Source organism: Lepidochelys kempii, chromosome 13 (assembly GCF_965140265.1).
Source record: "Lepidochelys kempii isolate rLepKem1 chromosome 13, rLepKem1.hap2, whole genome shotgun sequence".
Lineage (NCBI taxonomy): Eukaryota > Metazoa > Chordata > Testudines > Cheloniidae > Lepidochelys > Lepidochelys kempii.
In genome coordinates, this window is record NC_133268.1 from 18,708,149 (window position 1) to 18,734,592 (window position 26,444).

The window sequence follows — 26,444 nt, forward strand, 5'->3', positions numbered from 1 at the left end:
AACTTGTGATTAAAACACATTGAGTAATTCCTGATTAAGCATGTTCATGAGAGCAGTAGAAGGTAAAGTCCTTTTCATAGTTTGAGGATGGTATGGCAGGCAGGGCGATTCTCCTGCAGGCTATTTGTCCTTTGTTTGGAAGGATTCTTTCCTCCCACTTCAAGACTGAAGAAGCCCATTCCACTGACAGTCAAGAAACCTGGACCCCATCCTGGTTCTGCAGATAACTTGCTGTGTAACCTTGGTCAAGTCATTTAGCCTCTCTGTGCCTCATTTTCCCTGCCTGTAAAATGGGCACAATCTTCCACCCATCTTTGTAAATGTTTTGAATGAAATTGCTGTTTTAGTGCTAAGGATTACTGTAATATTGAGGGCACAAAATGTAGATTGGTCTGTGGGGAATCATGGATTTAGTGCTTAGAAAATCTGGTACCATGTCCATTCAAACTGGACAGACCTATTGCCTTGCCTTACATTTCATTCTCTCCCTGCTTTGAACATCCTTAGTCATGACCCTGAGGGGCCAAAGCTCTTTGTATGCTATTTCATAGCAATGGCCATTAAGTCCAATTTGGATACAACTAGTACCATATACTACTCAATAACCTAGCAGCTCCCTCAGAGTGCAAGTCCTGGAGCTAACATTAATCTATCCCTGAATGACAAGCCCTGAAGCCATTCAAATTTTCTTTCACTGTTTTGATTTAAAATATTTGATCTTCACTAAGACCCATGAATCCCAGTCTCAATATATCTAATTCAGAGAACAAAATAGTACTTTTACTGTAAGTGGGCAAGGACTCATTCATCTCCTAGTGTTTCCTGAAATTCAATGAGATTATGTCTCCGTATCTTGTGTATTGGCTTTGTCAGGGCACCAGTTTGGATTCAGCTGAATACCGTGGAAAAATGTTTAAACTTCTAATAAATCCACACTATGAACCTCCAACGTTTCTCTGCCACAACCTTTCTTATTTATTTGAAGAGAGCATGTGGTCTTTGAGTTGGAGAGTGCACCACCCTCTTTTCTTTCTTTTTTTTAATAATAAAAACTTCCCTGTGGTCTCCATCCCCTGGGCCAGACAGAAAACTACTTGGTTACCAGAAGTCATGGGAGGGACACGTTACCAAGAGGTTACAGCAGAGATGTTCTCTGGCAGAACAACGCCAAAGTTCTATGCGCAGCTCTGCACCAACTCAGTGGCCCTGTATAAGTAATTTAATCACTTCTTCCTCAATTTGCATATGCCCTACCTCAGAATTGTTGTGATAAATTAGAACCATATATGCAAAAATCACTTGCCTAATTTGCACACTTGAGTGGAATTGTGTGCACAAATTAATGTTGGGTCTTTAGCTGTCCATTTGCACACACAGTTTAGGCATGCATAGTTGCCCGTATTGCATGCTCATCAGGCTTGTAACTTCACAGAAAATTCAGTTGGGCTGCAGATTTGTCATGGCATTTTTATCAAAAGAGTGAAGCAGTCATGGTAACTTTAGTAAAAGTCACAGGTTTAATGACTGCACCATGACTATTGACTTAAACACAAAATGCTCTGAGAGACATTAAACTCTTCAAAATCCTAATAGACAGTCATCCTGCTACACTGCCAGCACCTCCTCACCCTGCTAAGGGGGAAGTGACCACCCACAGCAACACCCTCCACCCCACCACCACAACTCTAATCCCAGCTTGGTGAGAAGGGGAGACCCTTGGGGTGGCAGGGTGGGGCTGGAAAGCAAGCCTGCCCCACACTCTCCCCACAGTGACAGCTGCTTGGTCCCAGGGTTGAGAGCAAGCCTGCCTGCACTCACTTCAGCATTGGCAGTAATGGCTCCTGTGCCCCACAGAGTGTTGGCAGAGCCAAACCTGAGCAATGCTGCAACCCCATGCACCAGGTGGCAATGCCTGGAGTAGGGAGCCAGGCCCAGCCACACAGGAGTTGCCTCTACAGGATGAGTGCATGGTGGGCTTGCTCTCCAACCCCCTCTCCCACAGGGGCCTCCCATCCTCACCAGGCCAGTTGAGTGACCCACCTAGAGTCTTTAGGAATGGAAGTCACAGTATCCATGACTTTTGTCACCATGACAAACCTGCAGCCCTAATCATGAGCCTCTAACCATTCTTATTTTTAAATCAGAACTTCATTACTTAAGTGAATGTCTTGTTGAGAATATGTAGCCATGCAAAAATAAATATTTATTACTGTCAGTATTTTCAGTGGCAGAATTCTGGAGCATGAGTTGGGTGATGGTCACCTGGCATTACAACGGGATGCCTTGATCCGTAGTGGGAGGTGGGAAGACAATGCACTATTTTTTCCCTTTGTAAGCACGCACATGGTGTGTAAGCAGACACAAGCAGAGCATAACACAGCTCTGTGTTGGGGGGAGGAGGGAAGCTCCATTAGACCAATAGCTTCCCCTCGTGCTGTACCTCCCATAGTGACTCACTGGAAGCAGTTTGATTCACGCTGCATCTCTGATGGGCCTTGTACTGATCTCACATCAGTCTCTGGAGCAGCAGCCGAACAAGTTATTTCATTTGCTATGTCTACATTAGAGACCTTATGGCAGCACAGCTGTACCGATGTCCTATCCTAGTAGGAGAGGGCTCTCCCATCAACATAGCACTATGCATGCTGCCACTTATGTCAGTGTAACTTACGTTGCTCAGGGGTGTGTGTGTGTTTTCTCACACCCCCTGGGTGACATAAGTTAAACCGACATAAGTAGTAGTGTTGACATGACCTTAAGCAGGTGTTGGTGAGAGCAGAATCAGGAAGCAGTGAGCTTTGAATTCATTCTCAACATAGGCAGGACTCATCGCTGAGAGCGAGCTCTTGTGACGCAGTCTGCAGTAACGCTACTGCCCTAACCACTGAAATGCCAAAACTCAGCAAGACCCAAAAAGGAGAGGACAAACCTAGAAAAACCAACAACATATTCCAGGCTGGCACAGTTCTCTCACATGAGCCTATTCCTCTCTGTAAAGTCAGTTCTGATAAAGAATGGTGCTTCTGGAAGGTATTATGAAACGAAATCAAACAGGATCTGAATCACCTACCAAAAATTACAGGAATACAAACACCTGAACTGGTTGTTTTCTGTAAGAATTGCGTTTAAATAGCCTTCTTACTCCTTTTTCCATCTTTCCCATGATGTTGGCCTTTTGCAGCAGTTGCAGTACAATGCATCTTACAAACAGAACGCAGAGCAGTAACCAAAATGATGTTTGAAGGGGCTACAGCTCTCAATTACAGTAACAGACAAGGTGCTGGCAGTTTAGCCACTTAGCCTAAGGAGTTTTATTACCAGCTGCTAGGTTTCTTTGACAAGGGTGTTACTATAATATAGGTCACTGGTGAAGTCTAGAGCATAGGAAAACCATCCTTTTGGCAGCAGGTATTCACTCACTTCCACACCAAACTGAAACTACAGAAAGCCTCTAGCTGGCCGTCAGCCAACCAAACCTTTGTGCAGAATCACAATTGACAGTGGATTGCATTTACTCAAAGAAAATACAGATTTGTATGGAACAAAGAGAACGCAGAGGTCTGAATTAGTTGCTCTTTTCAGGCGTTCTTTACAAGGGCGTTTAGTACTACTGGATGGTGCTGAACCAATGGAGACTGATGTCCTTTTAAAAATCCATATAGCATCTTTCGGACTGACAATAATAGTGCAAGTCTTCCAGTCTGCTCTCCAGTATGTCTTATCCCTGACCTAAATGGAGAAGGAGGGGGATTTATTTTCCATGCTCATTGCAGGGGCCTGGGTTGGTGTTTTTTGTGATGTGGACATCTGCTTGGCACAGGACTGATGCCACCAGTTTATTTCACACAACCAGACTGCCATCTGATTACTAGTGAATGAAAGTTATTTATTCTACATTTGCAGCAGGACCCCTAGAATGAAAGCCCCAATTCTCATGTTAGCTCCTAAGGGCTCAAATTCTGGCTGCCTCGTGGAGATGGGCACAAGTCAGACATGGGGGACCGTGGTACAGAAGGCTTTCCACACTGAATGTGGGCTACCATCAAAGCCAGAGTACCAGAGCCTTGCAGGCACGTTCCAAAGCAGGTCCTAGGTATTGAGGCTCAGGCTCATGCTCATGCACATGTCCGTCTGATCCTCAACGGTAACTATGAAACCCTCCCGTGCTGCTTTGTTTGTACTTGTTGCAGGAATAATCCTTGCAGGCAGCTATTGCTTGTAGGAATACATAAGCACAATAAAAACTCCTTTACAGCATGAGTCGGCACATACTTGCAGGGCATTTCCATGGGCAAGCAGAATTTGTTTTAAACAAATTGACTTATATCAGCTGGTATATGCATCCTAACTCCTTCCGTTGACTCTAATAAACTCACAAAGCACAACTATCAGACCTAGTCGTATGCAAAATTTCAAATAATGACTATAAATGTTTACCTTTAGAGCAGCAGTTCTCAACCAGGGGGGTGGGGGCCCGTGAGTACATTTCAGGGGGGTCCATCAAGCAGGGCTGGCATTAGACTCACTGGGACCCAGGGCAGAAAGCCAGAGCCCCACTGTGCAAGGCTGAATCTGGGGGCCCTGATCCCCCGTCACCTGGGGCTGAAGCCAAAGCCTGAGTAACTTAGCTTTGTGGGGCCCCCTGTGGCATGGGGCCCTGGGCAAATGCCCTGCTTGCTATCTCCTAACACTGGCACTGGCGTTTATATGCAGAAAAACACTTTGTTGTAGCACAGGTGGACCATGGAGGTTTTTATAGCATGTATTGGGGGGCCAGAAAGAAAAGTTGAGAACCCAGGCTTTAGAGCAGAGGTGGGCAAACTACAGCCTGCGGGCCACATCTGGCCCTGCGGGCCACATCTGGCCCTGCGGGACCATCCTACCCAGCCCTTGAGCTCCTGGCCCGGAAGGCTAGCCCCCAGCCAGCCCCTCCCTACTGTCCCCACGCTGCCACGCAACTGGCTCTCATCAGGCAGCAGGGCTGCGAGCTCCTGCCGCTCTGAGCGGCATGGTAAAGGGGCGGGGATGAGTTGGATAAGGGGCAGGGGATTCTGGGGGGGGCAGTTAGGGGACAGGGAGCAGGGTGTGGTTGAATGGGGTGGAGGTCCTGCGGGTGATGGTCAGGGGATGGGGAATGGGTGGGGTTTGGATAGGCATGGGAGTCCCGGGGGGCCTGTCAGGGGGTGGGGTAGTCAGGGGATGGGGAATGGGGGGTTGGGGTCCCAAGAGGTGGGGGTGTGGATAGGGGTTGGGGCAGTCAAGGGATGGGGAACAGGGTGGTTGAATAGGGGGGTGGTTAGGGATGGGGTCCCAGGAGGGGGCGGTCAGGGGACAAGGAGTGGGGGAGGGTTGGATGGGGCGAAGGTTCTGAGGGGGGCAGTCAGGGGACAGGAAGTGGGAGGGGGTGGATGGGGGCCAGTCTGTTTCAGGAGGCACAGCCTTCCCTACCCAGCCCGCCATACAGTTTCGCACCCTGATGTTGCCCTCGGGCCAAAAAGTTTGCCCACCCCCGCTTTAGAGGTTACATTTACAGCTACAATGAAAGAATCCTCATCTCAAAGCCCATTTCTGGTTCTTCAAAGATTCCCCCCAACTACCAATCAATGTAACAGCAATCCTTGGAAACACTTTTTCAGCTTTCAACATCATTTTTGGCAATGAAGCTCATCACCTGTGAGGCCTGCTGTAGCTTACCTGTCAGGGATCCAAGATGCAAGATATCTGGGGTCAGCCATCACTTGCAAACACAAGGCTGAAGGGATTCAAAATCCCCAAAAGACAGCTTCATTCACAAGACTCCAAAGTAGTTGCAAAGAGTTTTCTTGAATTGCAAGTACAGCAAAATGGCAGCTCTCTAGTGTCCAGTCAAATTATTTCAGAAAAAGCCTCATCCTTTATATTCAGTGGGAAACGTGAATGAACAGATAAATGCAAACTAATTTCTCCTTGGCTATTATGAGGGGAAGTTTGCACCATGTGCCACTAGAAATGTAACTTTTCTTTAGACTGTAGATGAAGGGTCTCAAAACCAATAGCATTTTCATGGTGACTGTCCATTTGTGTCTGTGCCTTATTATGTCTTTACAGATGGAGGGGCATACTCCAAATCTGTCTGCCTAAGAGACACACGGAGGCAGAGAAAGATTATAAATTCAGGAGTTCCTAGCTCCTATCTTAGTCCACTAGACTGCATTCCCGTCTCCTCTGCCGCCACTCATAACTGCAAAATTTTCCTCTCAAATCTCCATGTGGCTTTCGTAGTCTGCTTTCCCAACCATTCTGATCTGATGTGTCCAGAATTGACCTTAGAAACGCTGTGCATTTTCCAGCATCAGTAAATTTCTTTCCATGTTGAAAATTAATAGACTTAGAATTAGTGTTGTTTTTTTTAAAACTCAGTAAATGCTGGGAAACATCAATTTCATTGTACACACACAAACCAACAATTTTTTTTCCCCATCATTCTAAATTTACACATAGGCAAAGTAAGAGAAGGGCTGCTTAAGAACCTAGTAGAGTCTGACAAGGATATTTACTTTATATATTTTGTGTTTTACTGGTTATAAAACTTTGTGCATCTCAACATCTACAGTCATTAAATATTTTCCTGCAACTCTGAAAATGTAAATAAATTGGGGGGGAAAAAACCTTAAAAATAAACATGGATATTATCTGTAAAAATTTTAAAATATCAAATTCTGCCAAGCCTAAATATTAAGCATAACCAATGTTTTAACCCCTAGGCCAGCTGCTAGTCTTACATGCTGGTAGCAGGAAGATTATGTAGGTCTGTCTGTAGGTTTCTTATTCCCTGGGAGTCTAGCGAATGATGCATTCATTTCATAGTTGCTTATTTAGGTTTGGAATCCAGATGCTAGAACTAGGGAACTGGTTCCATTTAATGTGAGCTTCTGGTACTGGGTCTCAAGTGACATCTTGAAATCCTGGGTTTGGTTCCTGGCATAATTCCTGAATGTTAATGAATAACATTGGAGGCACATGTTTCAAAATACTGAGAGAGACAATAAGGATTCCCACACGAAGCCTTTCCAACCCAAACAACTCTATTAACAAAAGACCTTCTTGCTCCCCCCTAATTCTGGGCTGGGGAATCCTTTCCCTAAAGCGTGCTGTCAGAGGGAAGCAGAAAACCCTAATCTGACTACAATTATACAGAGATGGTTTTAACCATCTCCCTCTTTAAGACCTCTCCCTAATTATAATTCAACATTGTGGCATGTCTGCGCATTTATCATTATGGGTGGCACATAGACCTTGACATACCTTGAAAAAACAAAACAGAACAACAGTTTATTTACATAACATAAAACCTACCCAAAGCAGCAATAGCTGCATTTCTCTGTCCTCCTACTCTACCATGTACTGCTTGGTCACTAGCCATGTGGTCCATTTGCTTTGAAATGCTCACACCTACCTTGATGATGTGCAATTATAATCAGGAATCTGATTTTAAAAAGAATAGTTTGATGCTGAGGACACTTAAATTTTCCTACGCCAAAAACTTAAGATCAGTGTTTTTTCCATAAAAGAAGCAGAGTCATGGATATTTTTAACTCATTTATTAAGCACAATGCAATACAATTCTAATCCTGCTCTATAAAATGATACCATTGCTATACAAAGCACTAAAACCAGTTTAAGTTTGTAAGTGACAGGGATCCACTGGTACATCATGAGAACTGAAGAAACTAAGCTAACAGCTGGCTTGAAGCAGATTTATGCAGTGGGTTTATGGAGCTGTGTGACTCATCCAAAACATAAATGTGTATTTGGTGGTCTCTGAGCTAATGCAATACATGGCAGCACTTGAAATACCACCTGACTACTCATTACTAAGTTAACTGAATTGTTTTAGTGGAAGGATTAATTATGATTAAGCAAAAGGACCTGTCAAGGGAAAATCCAAGTGTAGGTCTAGTCAATTACAAATCACTTTATCCCATATGTGGATATGAGACTGAATCTCACTATCCATCCCTCTGGTTGAACCACAAACTGTGTTGCAGCACTGAAAAGAACAAACAAAGTGAAATGCTTCTGTAAACCATGAGTGAAACAAGGCAACTTAATCCCTGCAAGAGAGTTAAACATTTGTACTTTGTCTGTGCCTGTACTGCTTATAAAACTACTAAGGAGTTACACAAGAAGGGAAGCAATGTAAACTCATTTCTATTTATATAGCACCTTTCACCCAGCAACACCCCAAAACATTTTATATACACTATAAACCTATATATAGGGGGTCACACTTGAACTCAGCAACTTCTGGAGCAGAACTGTCCCCTCATTTTAACACTGCACGCTGCAACATCTTCAGATCTAAGAACAACTGAGACAAAATTCAATGTCCAACTAAAACTCCAGGGGGAATCTAGATAGGCTGAATGTAATTATCCTGAATTTGGGAAAGACACTGGGATGACTCTTGTGGGTAAGCCCACAGTTCTTTCCACAATTACCTCAAATTTAATTCTCATCCAAAAGTAGATATCTCTGCTGTTCACGCTCAGCCTTGCATCTCTGCTCTTTAATATTTTAATGTAGTTTTGTGAACTTTAATATTCTGCAACTGGTGATCTTGCCCAAGATGTTACAAATTTTGAAGATTATTGAAGCACCAGCAGTGAACGTACACTGTGTCCAGGTTAAGATCTGCAAACAAACAAAAGTCAGTCTGAGCCAAATAATAGTATCCCTCCTCCTAGTCTGACGGCTTCAGAAATGGCTGATTGAGCCAAGCAGCAGAGAGCTTCAGCTGTTACTTTACTTTTTTAAAAAAAAGATTGCAGTCAAGAACAATACTGAGGCAATATGAAGGATAAGATCTGGTTTCCTCTCTTCATTTCCCCTGCACTCCTTCTGTGATGGATTCGGTATAGCAGAGGGAGCATAGACTGTCTTTCATCCTAAAAGCCATAAAATTATTACAGCAGAGTCCTGAAAATTATTAACTTGCTAATGATGTTCGTCTCCAAACAGCACCATTAGCAGCTGTCTGATTTATGAAATGCCAGAGATGGCCCTCTCACAAGTGAGTGTTTTGGGGTGAACTTTCCTGCAATTATTAGAAATAATATGTTCTGGTCTCTGCATCATATCACACACACAAACAAACGGGTCAGTTTCTGAACTCTTATACTTACACATACATTCAACCCAGAGTTTCTCTTGGAATGTCTACCAGACTTTCTGGGTAATTGCTTTACTTGGTATCCTCTCAGTATTTAAAGTGAGTGCGTGAAAGTACTAGCATCTTGAAAGAAACTTTAAAATGCTAGGTACCATGGTTCCCCTCCTCCCATCAACCTCCTGCAGTCATGCTTCTGCAGCCCCATCGTATGTTAATACTGACTCCAAAAACAGTTTCAAATGCCTTGTCATGTCTTTCAGGCACATTCTGTGCAAATTCCCCTATCCACCTCACACCATTCTGCCAAGGCACCATAGACCCAAGCTGTAGCACTCAATGTTATCTTAGCCTTGGTTTCCTCTTGACTAGAAAATGCCCATGATGCTGGGTTGTTGGCCTTAGCTTTAAGAGTTAATGGCTCTGAGCAAATATTTAATACATTTACCTTCCTGTGAAATATCCACAGGCAGACTGCAGTTTCCTCATTTATTTATTCATTCAAATTTATTCAGGCTGAGTTGTCTTTAACTGTAGAATTAACAACTCAGAATATGAGCTGTGTGCTTGGTCATGAGGCACACGGTGTTATTTCTGTTCTCTGACTGGATATCCTTAACGCTGTGAAGAAGACACTGAAGCTTTGAACCTATAAATGAGGAGAGGGGATTAGGGAATTCTAGAAAACTTCTGAAACCTTTTCTTTTCTGGGTCGCACAGTCCTTTTCCAGGGCTTCATTCCTAGAAAACTAGACTACAGTAAAATGTTTTGCCTGAGTGCAGTTTAAATTTAATCTTCTCTTGTCACTTTCTCACAAGAGTGTTTTTCCTGAAGGGTGTGCTCAGATCCATGTCTGGCTTGTTTAATAGCCTCTGTAATACAAGTTTGGGGGGGTTTTGGAATCTTATCCACTTGCTGTCTATAAAATGTACCACATTCTGTGTGAATAGTGAAGTGTGCAATCTTAAAGAATGCTTTCTGGGAGCAGGTGTGTAAGACTAGTTTGTTTCGTGTCTGGGGAAACACCAAGAGCTGCACAGCATGACCCGAGTGACTTATTCAATTCAAGTGATATCATTTCAGGGGACAGCTCCCAGCAGTGGGATGTTAACTGGGCGCTGGCTCAACAGCCAGATGCAAACAGGATCTCCCATATTTTAGCTACTGTGCAAAGCATAATTCTGAAACTGCACAGCATCCTTACCCAGGCTACAGACAACAGGTTTATCTGGTCAGATCTTTGAGATGAAACCAATAGTTTTAAACAACTTGATTTTTCATAATCACCTTTCCTCCCCTATTCCATTGTTTCTCCCCCCGACACACACACACCCCATTTAATATTTTTATTGGGATACTCCAAGGGACCCTACTAGGCAGGGTGCCAGGTGTCTGCTTTTCAAACGGAAAGTCCGGTTGAAAGAGAATCTGTACAGCGTTTGGTCAGATGTACTGACCAGACACCAAAAGTCCAGTTAGCGTGGGGTGGGTGAGAGAAGGGGGGTTGGGGTGGCACCAGGTCATCAATCCATGCCAGCCCCTGCTCAGCTAGGGCTGCCTCCTACCTGCATCTCATGGGCAGACAGACTCCGTGTCAGGGGCTGCAGCTCCATCACAGACCCAGAGCACAGGAAGTCCAGCTGGGGTGTGGGGAGGGGAGGAAGAGTAGAGGAGAAGATTGAGGGACTGGGGAGGGGGAAAGGAGCTAGTCAGGGGAGGAGAAGCATGAGTAGGGGGTCAAGCCTTGGGAGAAAGAGGCAGGGTGGGGGGAGGTTCTAGTGCTCCTGCTGTAGCCTCCGGTTTTCAGAAATTGGAAAGTTGGCAACTGGGCTGACCTCAGCTGTTTCTCCACATCTATTCTCGAAGTGGTCTCCTCCGGCCCTACCACAGCATCTTGGGCCTTATTTATTGCTCTGCAGACTCGGATGTCCCACTGACACTGTCTCAGATCATGACAACTGCTGTCCTAGATGCTCTCGTTACCATGTCAAATATTCTAGGACCATTTTCAAAGCTCAACCTTAGTTTTGTTCTATGTAAATAACAAAATGGTTATTCCATTGAGAAATAAGAGTATAAGGAGGAGAGAGAGACAGCCAGGATGGCTCAAGGGACTGGGAAAGGGGTTTAATTGCTTTTCATCTCTACATGGCTTACAGGTCTGTATCTGAAGTAAAATGATAATCCAAAACAACTGTACATATTCTGTGTCATGTTAGCCTTGATTCCTGTTTGTGGTTGCAGAGAGCTTCAGCTTTATTCATGTGCAACTACTTCTGAATCAATATGTATATGGCATGTTAGTCTGGTATCCAGCAGAAAATGGAGAGTAGAATATGTGATAAAATAGGTATCATAGACTTCTTCACCATATGACAAAATTACATCCTTCCTATCACACACAGATGAATGATGGTTTTTTATATGCTTGTTTAAATAAATTTCAATAAAAACTATACATATGTGAAGTTATGCACCAGTCAGGCAAGTGTGTAACTTGGTGATTTTGTCCCTATAGGGTGAAACAATTTTTGCCATAAAAAGGTGCACTTTGTTAATAGGCCTATTATCTTCATTTTGCACATGTATCCTTACAAAGAGAACAAAGGAATTTGTACAGGATTTTGCCACTACTGGGTTCCTCTATCCGTGAGATATCTAGAATGACCATGACTGTCCACAAATAGGATGCCTAAGAGAAATGTGTCTGAACATTTAAAGCTGCTAAATGTTTCTTTGTGACTCAGAAGTCACTTCGTGCTGGGTGCTCTGTTTCCAGCTCTGAAATGATTTGTAACTTCACTCACAAAACTGAGGCTCTCGGACCACTGCTGCTATGTTCCTAGCAGCAGTAATGCCTGAGCGGAGGTGAAGAGGTCAGATGAGGGCAAAGTCCAAAGTAATTTTAAGTGGTTCAGTTAAGTACAGAGGGCTAATGGGAAGCCATTTTAATTTATTACAGTCATCCCCAGTGAATATAAAGACAACATTTTTCTTGAGCAGCTTGATTACAAAGCATTAAATCCCTTTGTGTGTATATAGAAGAACTATGGACAGTATAGCTCAAATGTCTGGAAAGGACTCTACACACTGTTCTGTGTATTAGAGCGAAGTGTAAATATTGTAGAGTTGGGAATAGATTGGTTTGGTTGTATATATTCATTTTTTCAGTTCTTTTGAGGGTTTCTGGCCCAAGTATTTTATACACACACACACATGCATTTAAAAAAAAAACAAAAAACCAACAACTCCAATTCCTCCCCACACAAAGGTGAGGTGTTGCCATCTTTGCAGAAGACATTATTTCTCCCCACGCTTATCCCCCACCCAATCCCAGCTAGAAATGTGTTCTGGTTTTTCAGAACCCACAAAAACTATCCCTCCACACTCTGCCCCTGCCAAACACACACTTTTGCTTATTTTGCTGGCAGTGAGAGATGTCTACTGTTAATTATTGGCTTTGATAGAATAGCTACAGCATACACAATACTAAACAGACCAAAAGCATGCAGTTTGGGGTAATGAGAGAGCTCCTTTTCTGGGATCCGATAACAATCTAGTTTTCCCTCCATGGGTTAAATACATCCAAACAACCTTCAGGTCCATGAGAGGGTATTCCCTCTGCTTGTACAATCTACAAGGACTGATCCAGAGGAGGGCTAAATACCACCGAAAACAATGAAAGTGGCAGGTGCTCAACCTCATGGGATGAGGCCCTTGGGAAATTAGGATTTGAAGCAGGAACCTGCTTGTAAACTATGGAGCAGCTACTGAGCAAGACCACAGTCATAGAAACTATAGATGAAAGATATACTGGCTCGAGTTATGTTGTCACTTATTATCTATCAGATCATAAACATCTTGCTACCTGGTGTGTCCCTGTCTGTTTGTATTCACCTGTCTCTAGTCTTATGATTGGATGTTAAGCACTCTAGGGTAAGGACTATCTCTACTATGTTTGTACAGTATTAGCACAGTGGGCCTGGGGCCTCTAGGCACTATTGTAGTACTAATTAATAATATGGCCCATAATTTAGTTCAGATTATTTTAGTGTCATTAGGTAATGGTGACTAAGCAACTTTTTTCTACCCTCGCTCCCTTTTGAAAACTCACTATTGTGGCCTTTAATCTGGGACACCGTCTGCACTCAACCTAATCATTAATTGGCTATAATGCATCAGCTAGGCAGATTAGCTCCTTGGGGACCTTCTGTCTTTGCAAATGGCAATGCGCATACATGAGAGGTGGTCAAACTACAGCCCACATCCAGCCCGCAGGATCATCCTGCCCGGCCCCTGAGCTCCCAGCCTAGGAGGCTAGCCCACGGCCCCTCCCCTGCTGTCCCTCCTCCCCCGCAGCCTGAGCGCACCATGCCGCCAGCATGGGAGGGGGCTGCACGGCGGGGGCAGGGGAGAGAGGGAAGGGAGGTCTCATCTGCAGCCACAGGGAAGCAGGCGGGCGGATGGTGGGAGTACGGCGAACGCGTGCGGAGGACTCAGGAGGAGCAGCTGGCGGCCGTGCAGCCGGCCGGAGAGAAGTGGCGCTTTGAAGGGGAAACTGCCGCTTCTCTCTGGCTGTGTGGCTGCCTCCGCTCCCCCTGAGTCCTCCGCCCATGTTCGCAGGGCCGCATTCCAAAGGGGCTTTAGAAGGGGGATCAATAGGGGGTGGGGACCCCAAGGGCCTTTTGAGGGGCAGGGGTGTGGATAGAGGTTGGGGCAGTCAGGGAGCAGGGGGAGTTGGATGGGGGGGTTGGATGGGTCGGGAGTTCTGAGGGGGGCAGTCAGGGGCGGGAAGTGGGAGGGGGGGTTAGGGTTTGGGGAGGCACAGCCTTCCCTACCCAGCCCTCCATACAGTTTTGGAACCCCAATGTAGCCCTCAGGCCAAAAAGTTTGCCCATCCTTGGCATACACAGTGCTAAATTGACTAATGTACAATATACTGCATAAAGAAAAGAGTACTTGTGGCACCTTAGAGACTAACCAATTTATTTGAGCATGAGCTGTCGTGAGCTACAGCTCACTTCATCGGATGCATACTGTGGAAACTGCAGCAGACATTATATACACACAGAGACCATTGTTTCATGGTCTCTGTGTGTATATAATGTCTTCTGCAGTTTCCACGATATGCATCTGATGAAGTGAGCTGTAGCTCACGACAGCTCATGCTCAAATAAATTGGTTAGTCTCTAAGGTGCCACAAGTACTCCTTTTCTTTTTGCGAATACAGACTAACACGGCTGTTACTCTGAAACCTGTCAATATACTGCATGTTATACTAGCACATAATGAAGGCATTGGGCATCCCTTGGACTTCAATATTAAGATCCTTAGGTCACTGACAGTGAATGCTCCTGCTGGCTCAATGCATATATTGGCCCTGCAAAAGGAGAGCACCCCACTACCGTTCCATCAAGCCCGTAACAGTGGCTTGTTCTGTGACCTCTGAAACCCCTTTGACAAAGCTGCTAAAAGCCAACAGGGATTGCTCACAGGACTCGTCCTAGTCATGTGTTTGGTGACTGCTAGTAATTGGAAGGGAGACCACGCTGACTTGAATCTCCTAGGTAGCAGTGCTACTAACCTCTTGAACCACATTTTGGAAAGACAAGTGGTGTTTCCAAAGGACTATCCACACAATAATGTACATTAATTGGAGATTTATTTGTTGTTCGCTGCCAGACAATAAATCCTTGTGTATATGAAAGTACATCCCAGGACACTAGGACTTTTTTTTTTTTCAAATGTAGTTACGGTTTTTGTACTCACTTTTGTCAGATGCAAGTAAGTGCAGGCAAAACTTATATCATTTAAATGTCTAAGTACTTGCCCCAGAAATCACATACATACCTGTCAGAAATACAGATGCAGTTATTTGTGTCCATAATTTCTGGGTTTAAAAATAGATCCATTTAAAGCTGGTTTGAAAACTAGTCTCTAACCGTATGAAAGTGTCTTGACACATGTCAATATATCAAACACAGGTATCAACAACTACTGGTTTTGTGTGGCCCGCTGTAATCCTGTGAGATCTCAAACTAAGGCTATGTCTACACTACAAATCCCATGTCGGCATAGCTATGCTGGCTGACCCCCTAACACATAGGGGTCAGCGTATACTAACAGGAGGAGGAGTTCAGACGGTGCAGGAAAACCACCTCACTGAATGACATTGGTTATGTCAACAAGCCCTCCTTGGTCAGCATAGCTGCTTCTACCATGGGGCTTTTGGCAGCATAGCAGTGTCATATGGGGTTGTTAGGTTGTAGGGTTGTTTTTCTTTCACACCCCTGACCGACATAGCTACATCAGTATAAATTTTAAGTGTAGAGTGTAAATTTTTAAGTGTAAATTTAAGGCTAAAGGAGGAGTAAGCCATTTCAGTTTTTGGATGGAGAAACTTCCAAGGATCACCTATGTAGTGTTGGTGATTCTGCAGGGTTATTTATGTATGGTAGCACCATGTGTACATTGTACTTTAAAGACAACCAAAACCAAGACCTTTCTCTGAGGAGTCTGCACTAGGCACTGAGGAATTTACAGATGTCTCTCTGAGGAAAATATTGTATACTTATACCAGCATAGCATTACGGTTTACAGTGCTGCTGAAAACATGGTTCCATCTCTTAGATAAGTCACAAAACCAACATCTGACTTACTCATGGTTGCTAAAGACCTGACAGGGAGATGTAAGAGTGGTAATTTCAAATCTGGCCAAATTCTTCTCTTGTAGCTATGTTCTGCCTTCCTAAAACTTTCTGGCAGCAAATGTCCTTTCCTAAGAGGTTGTGTAGTGTTCCTGTGCATTGTTAAACAGCAAGTTGGGTTTTATCCCAAAGGTAGCTCCAGTGATCCCTGCATGTAGTCTGAGTCAGTCAAGGGTCAGTTGATCCTTTGGGATGATAGGGTACTACAGAGACTTGGTTGTATTAGTACTGTGAGTATGTTGACAGAGGAGCTAGTTACTGGCACTATATTTCAGTGTGCACTGTGCATTCTATTTGTGGCCGTGTGAACTAATTTCTTCCATGTGCAAATACAGTTCCAAAATTCTACCAAGATTCCTGCTGGTAAAAAGGGAAAGTGCTCATCAGATGAATGGTTTTCAACAATAAAAGAGTAAATGTAATAGATGCATATATGTGTCTGTCTAGCTTGACGTGTACATCATGGACTATTCCTCCAAATAGTTCATAAAAATGCTTAGAACTATTATGTGAGTTTCCCTGAAATTTTTTAGTTGCATGGCTTTGGAAAGGATTCAATAACTAATGGCCTTTGAATGAAACTATATGTTTCTAATATATTGTGCTTCTCCCCAATACTTTAAAAAAAATAAAGTCTGATCCTGATTATTACAAATGAAAAATAATTTGAAATGTTTGTGGATGGCAGCTTTATATGCAAGACAAATATGCTCAGTTTCCTAAATCCAGCTGGAACTAGGTTTTCATTTTTCTTGTTTTAAATAAATGTCATTTATTACAACTGCTCTGTCTTACTAAGGCAGCTGTTGGCAGCAAACTGTGAAATTAAAGTTGGGTTGGTTTCAACCAAGAGCCAAAATATAATACACTTTTTTCAGAGACGTTTTTCTTGTCGATATGTAGTCTATGCTCAGTAATTAAAATAGCTAGTCAATCAATTCTATTAAGTTGGCTTAAGGGAGAATTATTGTCATGTGGACAAGCTGATTAAAATGTAGTTTTCAAAGTGTATAGACAAGGAAAACAAATTTAGGAACTGCTATAACTACATTTGGTAAAACGCATAAGTAGTCAATTTAGTGGTTAGTGCAGGAGCTTGGGTGGGATTCTAATCATAGCCCTACCACTGTCTTGTGATATGACCTTGGGCATGTCACTTAACCTCCAAGTCTCATTTTTCCTATGTGTAATATGAAGAGTATAGACATATTAGAGAGAACTGGTCAGCCTTTAGGTTGACTGGCTCATATCCACTACACCAGGCCCACAAAACTTTTGGAACCCACATTACTTAGTGAAAGAAATCATCAATATTTAAGTCGACATTTCCTCAAAAACAAACAGCGTTCGAGGTTCAGGCATCAGACCAGTTCTATAGATGATGTCAAGGCTGCGTCTTGGACTCTTATTTATTCTGGAGGTTCCTCAGGTTCAGAGGCCTAAGGTCTAGGGAAGAAACATCCAAACCACACAGATTTCCAATTTTATATATTAATCAAACTAAATAAGGAACCAAATAAAATACATGTAAACCATTCAAATTAAGAAAGTGGGTTAATATCAAAACAAACTAATCTAATTACCAGGTTGATAAACCAACAACTCCTTATGTAATTTGGGAAGGCAGCAGTCTTGTTTAGCCATCAGAGTCAAAAAGCAACAAGACATTATCAAGCTTAGTGCTGATCTATATATTTTTTCCAACCAAATATCTGATACGGGGAGGATCAAGTCACTCCCAGGCTGAAGGCAATGTTAAAACTACAAGCACTGATGCCAATTAAGGTAGTCTGCCCAACTTAATGTACTGGTTTGGTGACAGCAAATCCCTTCTCTTTCCCTAGCCCCCAAACATAGGTATTACAATAAAACATTCCCATACAATTAAAGACGATGCAGCTTGTTACATTTTAATATTCAAACGACAAATACAGGTGAAAATAATATGATTTCTTAGGATAAGACATAACTCCTAACCCATGCATAAGCGCTCTTTTAGACAAGAAGCTTGTTTAACCTAGGGTTGTTTTCGGTATTTAAGAAATTATTCTCTAGGCCCTATTCTCAAATGAATTCCGAGAGTTCTAGCCCCACACACTCATGCACACACCCTCACTCCTAGCCATCTGCTGGAATAAAAAACAAGTGTAAATGCTGAGGTAGAGGTGTCCCTCTAGTAAGAAAGGATAGAAAATGCAACAAAACCAAAAAAGGTTACTACTTATGGAGGATGATTGTCATGGCTCTTGTGGCTTTATTCAGTCTCAGGAAGTTGGTACGTGGTTGCAAACGTTAACCAATAGTCTTACTGGCACCAGCGTTTAATGTTGATGGAGTTGCTGGCTGGCTACAAGTTACTTGCTTGTAAATGTCTAATCTTAAATGTTGTATGTTAAACTCCCACTTCTAGGTGGCCAGCATAGCTAGAGGCTAGCAGCCATTACAGGCAAGCAAGCCAAATGCTGCAACAAAAGCTTCTTCCTTTCATTCAATTTTAAGATGGTGCCTGACTGGTTCCTCCCCCTTGGAACTCCTCATAGAAGCTTCTTCGTGAATCAAATAGATTCATAGATACAAAGGTCAAAAGGGACCATTAAGATCATCTAGTCCGACCTCCTGCACAACGCAGGCCACAGAATCTCACCCATCCACTCCTGAGAAAAACCTCTCACCTATGTCTGAGCTATTGAAGTCCTCAAATTGTGGTTTAAAGACTTCAAGCAGCAGAGAATCCTCCAGCAAGTGACCCGTGCCCCATGCTACAGAGGAAGGCAAAAAACCTCCAGGGCCTCTTCCAATCTGCCCTGCCGGAAAATTCCTTCCCAACCCCAAATATGGCGATCAGCTAAACCCTGAGCATATGGGCAAGATTCACCAGCCAGATACCCAGGAAAGAATTCTCTGTAGTAACTCAGATCCCACCCTATATAACAGCCCATCACAGGCCATTGGGCCTATTTACCATGAATATTTAAAGATCAATTAATTGCCAAAATCATGTTATCCCATCATACCATCTCCTCCATAAACTTATCGAGTTTAATCTTAAAGCCAGATAGGTCTTTGGAGCACTCTTCTTCGGAGTTCACTGGCATCACCAAATGGGGCCTGATTAAGTACTTTTATGAAAATGTAGAACCTCCCCGTTTCAGTAATTTCAGGATCAGTAAGTCCATGGATCTAAAGTCAACAGGCCTGTAGGCATCTGAGACCCCAGGTAAGGCCACAGGCATTATCTCAACCATCCAAAACCACAACTCAAAAATAACTTTAAAAAAATACTAGGCAAGCAAGAAGTTGGAACTAAAATCCTCACACCAATCACACATTCATTCAACCATGCCCAGGGAAAGACCATTCCTGTGCTACAGACGGATGCTTGTAGTTCCCCTTATACTTTGATACTCAGCAGCTTGTCTTTGAACAGCACTTCTTACATACAAAATATGGGAGAAAGGTTAGACTATAACTCCGAGTACAAAGTCTTTCCTCCAAAAAAAAAAAAAAATCATAATTGAGGTTATTTTTATATGCACACCTATCTGTCTGCAGTAAAACACTCCTACTATACAGGTTAGATGTGAGGCCTAGTTAGTAGTATTTGTCAAGAGCTCTGAGATCCTTGAGCTCAAAGATCTCAATGAATGCAGATATTACTCTTATAAGAAGACTTCCAGGGCCAAATATCCAAGATTGTTGCCATATTTGCATTCTTTTCCTTGCAAATATGACCTGGACAACACCCCATTTGCGTGAGTCGTTATCTAACTTACAGGCACAAATGTGAATTTCTGAGCATGCAAATAGTGCTGTTAAAAATATAAAGAGCACAGGGAAGGGAGCTACTTGAAAATGTTTCTCATAGGCCAAGACCCAACTATTTACTTAATTTCTGATTTGTGGACCACGTTCTGACCGTAAGTCTGGCAAGTGATTTATTTTGTTGAATAATTTGGGGATCTGTAAGGAATTTGATACAGTTCCAGGGCCTGATGTGCAGCTGGCATGCACTGAACTTTAAGAATATACACCATGAGTATTCAATAAACCACCAAAGTTCCCCATGACTGCAGAACCAGCACTTCATTCTCATTACCTGCCATGTTTTCTAGCAATTTTCTTTTCATACTGACCCAAATCCCAGCCACCTTCCTTAGCGAAGAGATCATCCATTTAAAGGAAGCTCAGAGAGGGTTGTGCTGGTAGACTATTATGCGGTTAATAGTGTTGCTGCCTGTGGAAGTGGCCTTAGTAGATTGGGCTTTGGACCAGTCTTTGCAACAGGAGATGTTGGGTGAAAGGGGGAAGAACACATGCCATGCAGAAGCAGGTGTGAATGTCAGCCCTTGGTGAGAGGGAGAGAAATTAGTGTGGCGCTAATACCAGCTGAAGGAGGTGCAGTTCATCACCATATAGGGGGACGACTGCCTGAGTGACTCAAGAAAAACATACTTGTCCGCTTGTAGAGCAGCAGATGATGTCCTGTGGCAGGAATTTAACTTGGCAGGATTGCATGCATAGGAACATTTCCTATAGCTGGTTTTTAGGTTATTGCTATTAAAATGCCTTCACCCAAACCCAAGAGGAAAGTATGTAGGTAGATATTTGGGGGAAGGAGTGAAGGCCAAAAATTTTAAACATGTCTGTACAGCACCTGGAACATTATAATACATCATCTACACTTACAGCTCTGTCATCTGCTATTGGTGAGCTGCTTGATGAGCCATCTCAAGTAAACCCTATTACCCCTCGTAGGGGAGAAAAGAATGCTGCTCTTTGTACCAGGATCTCTGCTGCATATTCCGCACAGTTCCTACGCACACAGCTTCCATAGATACTAATGTTAAGTGCCTTGTTGGGAATTGAGTGCAGGACATACTCCCTTTGCAAGACAAATCAGTTGGGAGAATTCTGCCATAGAAGCTGCATACAGGTTTGGACTTACTTCCAATACTAAGGCTCCATTCCTGGAGACAGTTTGAACTAGACTGGGCAGAACACTAGATAATGCTGATGGGAACAGTTGTGCTGGCCGCTATTGGATGGGTAAGGTCACATACAGAATCTTTTCTATTGCTACATTCTATTTAAAACTGGTTGAAACATTAGGGCAGGAAAATTCTTCCCTGTTTTTAGGTAAGTTACCTTTCCCTCCTCCTCCTCCCCCCCCCTTCCAATTCAACTAGCTCTAGTTCTACAATTCTTTGACAAATGGGAACTTCTGCATCATGGGGAAAATGACTCTACAATCCAGGTAATTGGGAATCCTTAGCATTAAACCATACATGTGTACACTTCTGCAATGAGCACATTATAAAACTAACCAAGCCTGACTGACTTTTCCAACACTGCATCTAAATGTGCCCTGAACTTTGTGTGCATGATCATCTACCTGGAAGACGCTCACACAGCACTTTGCCATCAATTCAGAGCTCTTTGAAAAGGTTTTGGAGATCAGAAACTGTTCCTCATTATCAGACTTGTCTCACATTTCAGAGAAGATGGAAAATAATGTTGTTTCCATAGTTTCCCTTATGAAATACTTTGAAATGGGATGTGCTAGCACTCCAGATCACATAGTCTGATACAAACTTAACAAAATCCTGATTTTTTTTTCCCATATGGGAAAAAAAAGTTTTCATTCATCCATTTATTTTTTCCATGGTATTTTGTCTGAGGAGTTTATTATAATTTCAAGAGGAAAATGTGGCAAAAAGCCAACACTTCCCTTCCAACGATTTGCTGTTGATGGATTATAAGGTTTCTCCCTCCTCCAAATGACCACTGAATGCAGGAGATTTCACATTTGTCTCCAGTGACAAGCTTAGGACTGGATTAGCATCTACTTTCTTTGGAAGAATATACCAGGAAACAATACACACCAGGCAGAGCTAAAAATTTGCAGCGATACACTATCGGAGACGTTTTAAAGATTACATTGACTTTTGAGAACACAAATAGTGAATACTGCAGAAATCCTGAATGTTGCTGGTTCCGCTATATCAGATCGTTATTCCCTTCTGTTACATGCAATGGAAATGGGCATGACCACCTGAGAACTCAAGCAAAATCTTGTGTCAAAAAAAAAAAAAAAAAATCACTCACTGTCTGCATTATTACATTCATGTCACTTGTGAACATGCACAACATTGCATGGCTATTCATGAGAAAAAAGGAAGAGTTAAGCCCTCAACCCAACACTTCTTGCCACTTTGAAGGCTCAGGCTGCCCTGGATCAGGCCTGAAATACAGGTGCGATCTTAACTCTGTAAGTGTTTTGTCAATAGATGTAGGTATATCCTATGCCTAATTTATTTATTTAAACCACAGCAGAAATCTCCAATCAACCCTTTTTTTAATGGTGGGGCTAAAGTTTAAAAATCCTTAGTTGCTAAAGACACTTTGCAGTTAATGTTTGGTCTCCCTGCAGTACATGCAGCTTTGAGGGCGGCTGAGAATCAATCTCAGTATTAATGCAGGTCAGAATTCTCTCTCTCAAGTGGTATCGGGTGACTTCCCTCCTCAAACACCATATAATTTATTTCATTGAAGTTTGCAGGTAGAATGCTTCTTTGGTCATTTTGCTGGTGACTGATTCACTTAGAATCTTCCTTCATATTGGGTGTATTGCTTTCAAGGTCTTTGTTTCTCTTCTTTGTAAGTGTCTACAATGGAAAATTATACATTGTCTTCTCTCTAACTTTCCTGGAACTGACATATCTGCATTGGTCACCAAGGAACCCCGGCAACAAATTAATCACTGACTAAAGAATATTTTCTTCCTAGTCTAAACCAGGTGGAAGATATTAACATATCCAGAGGCTCTCTCCTTCTGTTTTTAAAAATCAATCAATCAATCAGTGGGAAAATTCCCTCTACGTGACAAACTTTGCTACCTTTACATGATGACCATAAAAATAAAAGCCACAACTGTCTGGATAAGAGAACTTACACCATTATTTGTGATTAAATTTGATCAGGGAAGGCATTTCAATAAACAAGAAAATGTGGGGTACACACTGAATTATTTTGCCTTTTCCGTAGAAACATTCCAGCCTTTAAAATGAATGCTGTCAACTTGGAGGAGATGAGGGGCAAGTTTCTGTCCATCAAAAAAAAATATTGTACCTACTGTGGTGAAAAGTAACTAAGTGTACTACCACTGAAAAGTTAACAAAAACCTGTTTTCCCTTTTTCTTCAGTTAGTTTACTTAGTGCGTGACAGCACTTTGCGAATAGTCAATGTCACTGTTTCATCAGAATAGTCACCAGAAAAGCTTCTTCCTTGCTGAAAAGGCCTTTAAACAGCAGCAGTGGAGCAGGAAAAGCCTCATAAAATTGTAGAGTGAAATCTTGGCCTCGTTGACTTCAACAGCAAAATTTGACTTCATCAGTAATGTCGTGGGTTTTTGTTTTTTAAAATGTCGTCACGGTGTACTGTTTAAAGCATGCTTTATCAAAGTGGATATTTTTGAAATTAAAGTGAACTTAATATTTAAAAAATTTTCTTTAGATATGTAATATTAGTGGGTTTTGCCATTTTTATTAGGAATATAAACTTCCACAGCATCTACTTAATTCCTAATATAGTTGGCTTAATGCAGTGATTTTGAGTTAGCGGACTATGTAAAAAGGGGTCCGTGAAAGGTTGTTGTTGTTACCATAGAACAGTGTTTTTCAACCTGTGGTCCACAGACCCTGGGGAGTCCAGAGACTATGTCTAAGATTTCCAAGAGGGTCTGCACCTCCATTCCAGAATTTTTGGCGTATGCAAATGAAAAAAGGTTGAAAACCACTGGCTTAATGCAGCACTTCTAATCAAAGGACTTCACATACATTAAAGTTCACAGTACCACCAGTTATGCCCGTTTCTCATACTGGCAACAGACACAATGAGTCTAAGAGACTTGCCCAAGGCCACAGAGGGAGTTAGAGTTAGAGCCAGCTAACTGTGTGCTGTGTGTGCTCCAACACACATCCATAGCGAACAACGGACCAAGTCTCATTTCACTGCATCAGACTTCAGTTACACAACAACATTGACTTTTGTGTTTATCATTCTTCTATTCTCTGATTCAAAGGGGAGGGAGGGGGATTTGTATAGTTGACTACGAAGCATGTGTGCAAACATCTTTCTGTATTCCATAGTCACTTGCCTCGGAAAAGCTGTGCAGCTGGAAGTACAACCTTAGCACAGATGTAAAACTGAGACAGGGAACATTTGTGGCCATTTAAAATCCCATGGCACTTCTCACAAGAGTGGGAGCAATAGCCCCTTAATCCTGGCTGAATTCCAGTTCAGGTAATTACATTCTATCTACTCAACCACAACCCCCATACAGTTCAAGTCGGACACTATATTTTTTCACTTCCTGGCCTGCAGTACTGTGAAATGTTGCTATGTGCTGTTAAACAGCTATTGCATCTGTGGCTGAATCACAGTAGTGGGTAAAGTAATCTTGATTATATTCAGTTTAAGAGGATTGGAATCCTTAGGAATGAAATAGTTAAAGAAATTAATTTATGATACTGCCCAGTAGTGCTGGTAAACTTAAGGTTCTATCAATGGTTTAAATTGTACACTGTTTTCCTAGGGTTTATAACTTACTTGTAAAAATTTGATCTACCCAAAGTCTGGCATGAAAGCAGATTTATTTTTATATCAATAAAATATTTTACACAGAAATCATTTTGTTCTATTAGGCTATTTTTTTCCAATCAAAGTATATTAGACTGCTTTCATGGTGTTTTTGTTTTCTTTTGTTTTTTTAAAATAAAGAGAAATCAAATATGACCTAGTGAATAGCCCACAGTGCTCTGGTTATTCTCAAGAATTGCAACCAAAAATTAAAATTCTGGAGGTACTGAACTGAGTTAAACATCTTAAAAACCCCCCCAAAAAAACCAGCAAGTACTTGACACAAACACCCTAGACAGTAAACATTTTAAGGCATGGGACATCTCGTTCTCTTTTGTGAAGGGCTGTGTACACTCTCAACACTATCTGAATGTCCATGTGTTTTTACTCTGCGAACCTGAACTTGCTCCTTAACCCAGAAAGAACTGAAGGTTTTTATAATATATACAGTATCTAAAAGCTTCTCTGTCATTAGGAAAGTTACGTAAAAGTCCTGAAATCCCACAACATAACCCTCTCAACAAAAATAAAACTTTATAATTCTTTTCTGCTCACATCTCTCCTCTGCATCTGTGAGACCTGGACACCATACACATGACATATCAAACAGCTAGGCTTTCCATATGCAGCCTCTGTGCACCATTATGGGGATTCGCAGGCAGGACAAAATTACCAACCTGGAGGTTCTCCAAAAGTCAAATGCCATAAGCATCAAGGCCATGATGATAAAAGCCCAATTACACTGGGTTGGACACATCATTAGGATGCCTGAATATTGACTCCCCTTCTGTGGAGAATTGGCACAAGGACAGTGGAATCAAGGCCACCCCAGAAAGTGCTACAAGGACAGCATCAAACCCAGCACACACTGTGGTGCATTAAAACCAAATGATCTTGAGAAGGCTGCATTAAATAGATCAGCATGACAACACACAGCTTTTCAAACCTTTGAAGAGGACAGAAATAATAGATTGTTAGCTGCAAGGGAAAAGCATCATACTACTGGTATAGCTACCAAGGTGCTCACCAATGATTGTCTGCCCCATCTGCTCACAAGCATGCATGTCACGCCTTGGACTTCAGAGTCACTCCAGAATCCACAAAAAGAGAGAGCATGAAAACTTCATTTTGTCGAACCGACTGACCATACACACACACACATAGAGGATCTACAATACATTTACACAACAGACTATAAAGGTTCCTATGGCCTAGAAGTGAGTCATTCCCCCCGCCCCTTTTCTTAACTAGAAAACGGAATACTCCCTCACAGGCACACAGCCATACCTATGTACCCAAAAGGATTAAATCAAAGGTGATGCTCCTGCTCTAACACACTGCTGTGGGTTAGCATTATAAGGTGAGGTTACTTACACTATCACCAGTGGAGCTATGATACTTACAGGCAAAGCATGTCAATGAATGATAAAGAGCTCATTTCAGCCCTCCATCACCTTTGGATTTGCTGGCTTTTGTTAGCTTGTGTAAAATGAACTTTACAGAGTCAAGAATAATGTGCCCGTTTCTGTGCATTTTGTATTGGTGACGCTGTCCCTCCTTGTAAGTTTACACGATGCGGCTTAAGTCAATAGGTGTTTTGTGCACAATGACTGCAGCATAAGACTAATACAATTACTTTTTGCAGTGAGTGCAAAAGGTTTAAGGATGCTCCAAAAAAAGGGCCCAATCCTGCTCTGACTAAAGTAAATAGCAAAAGTCTCTTACTGCGCTGGGAACAGCATCGGGCCCAAACGCTTCCTACATTTGTCCAAACTTAAGTACTATATGGGAGAAGATGCATGTAAAATAAATTGTATACACTAAGCCCCAGACGTCAGCACTGACTTCCAACCCTATGCCTAGCTCAATGCCTCCAAGCATTTTAACGGTGCTTTCGTTTCATTAAAAAAAAATTTACAGAATAGTTTTGTTTCATTTTCAGTAAGCATG

At 42.4% G+C, this 26,444-nt stretch overlaps 1 protein-coding gene across 6 annotated transcripts in view; it reads right to left on the reverse strand.

The window, feature by feature from the left end:
* EYA2 (EYA transcriptional coactivator and phosphatase 2) overlaps nucleotides 1–26,444 on the reverse strand; it is a 157,709-nt gene that overhangs the window by 122,277 nt on the left and 8,988 nt on the right. The window contains exons 2-3 of one of the 6 annotated variants that reach the window (XM_073309536.1): nucleotides 9,597–9,797; nucleotides 8,481–8,673 (exon numbers count right to left, since the gene is read on the reverse strand). The exons of 4 other annotated variants lie outside the window; for them this stretch is intronic. The gene's annotated coding sequence lies outside the window, so the exon portion shown is untranslated. The remainder of the gene's footprint in view (nucleotides 1–8,480; nucleotides 8,674–9,596; nucleotides 9,798–26,444) is intronic. One more of the 6 variants, XM_073309537.1, reaches the window with a different exon arrangement.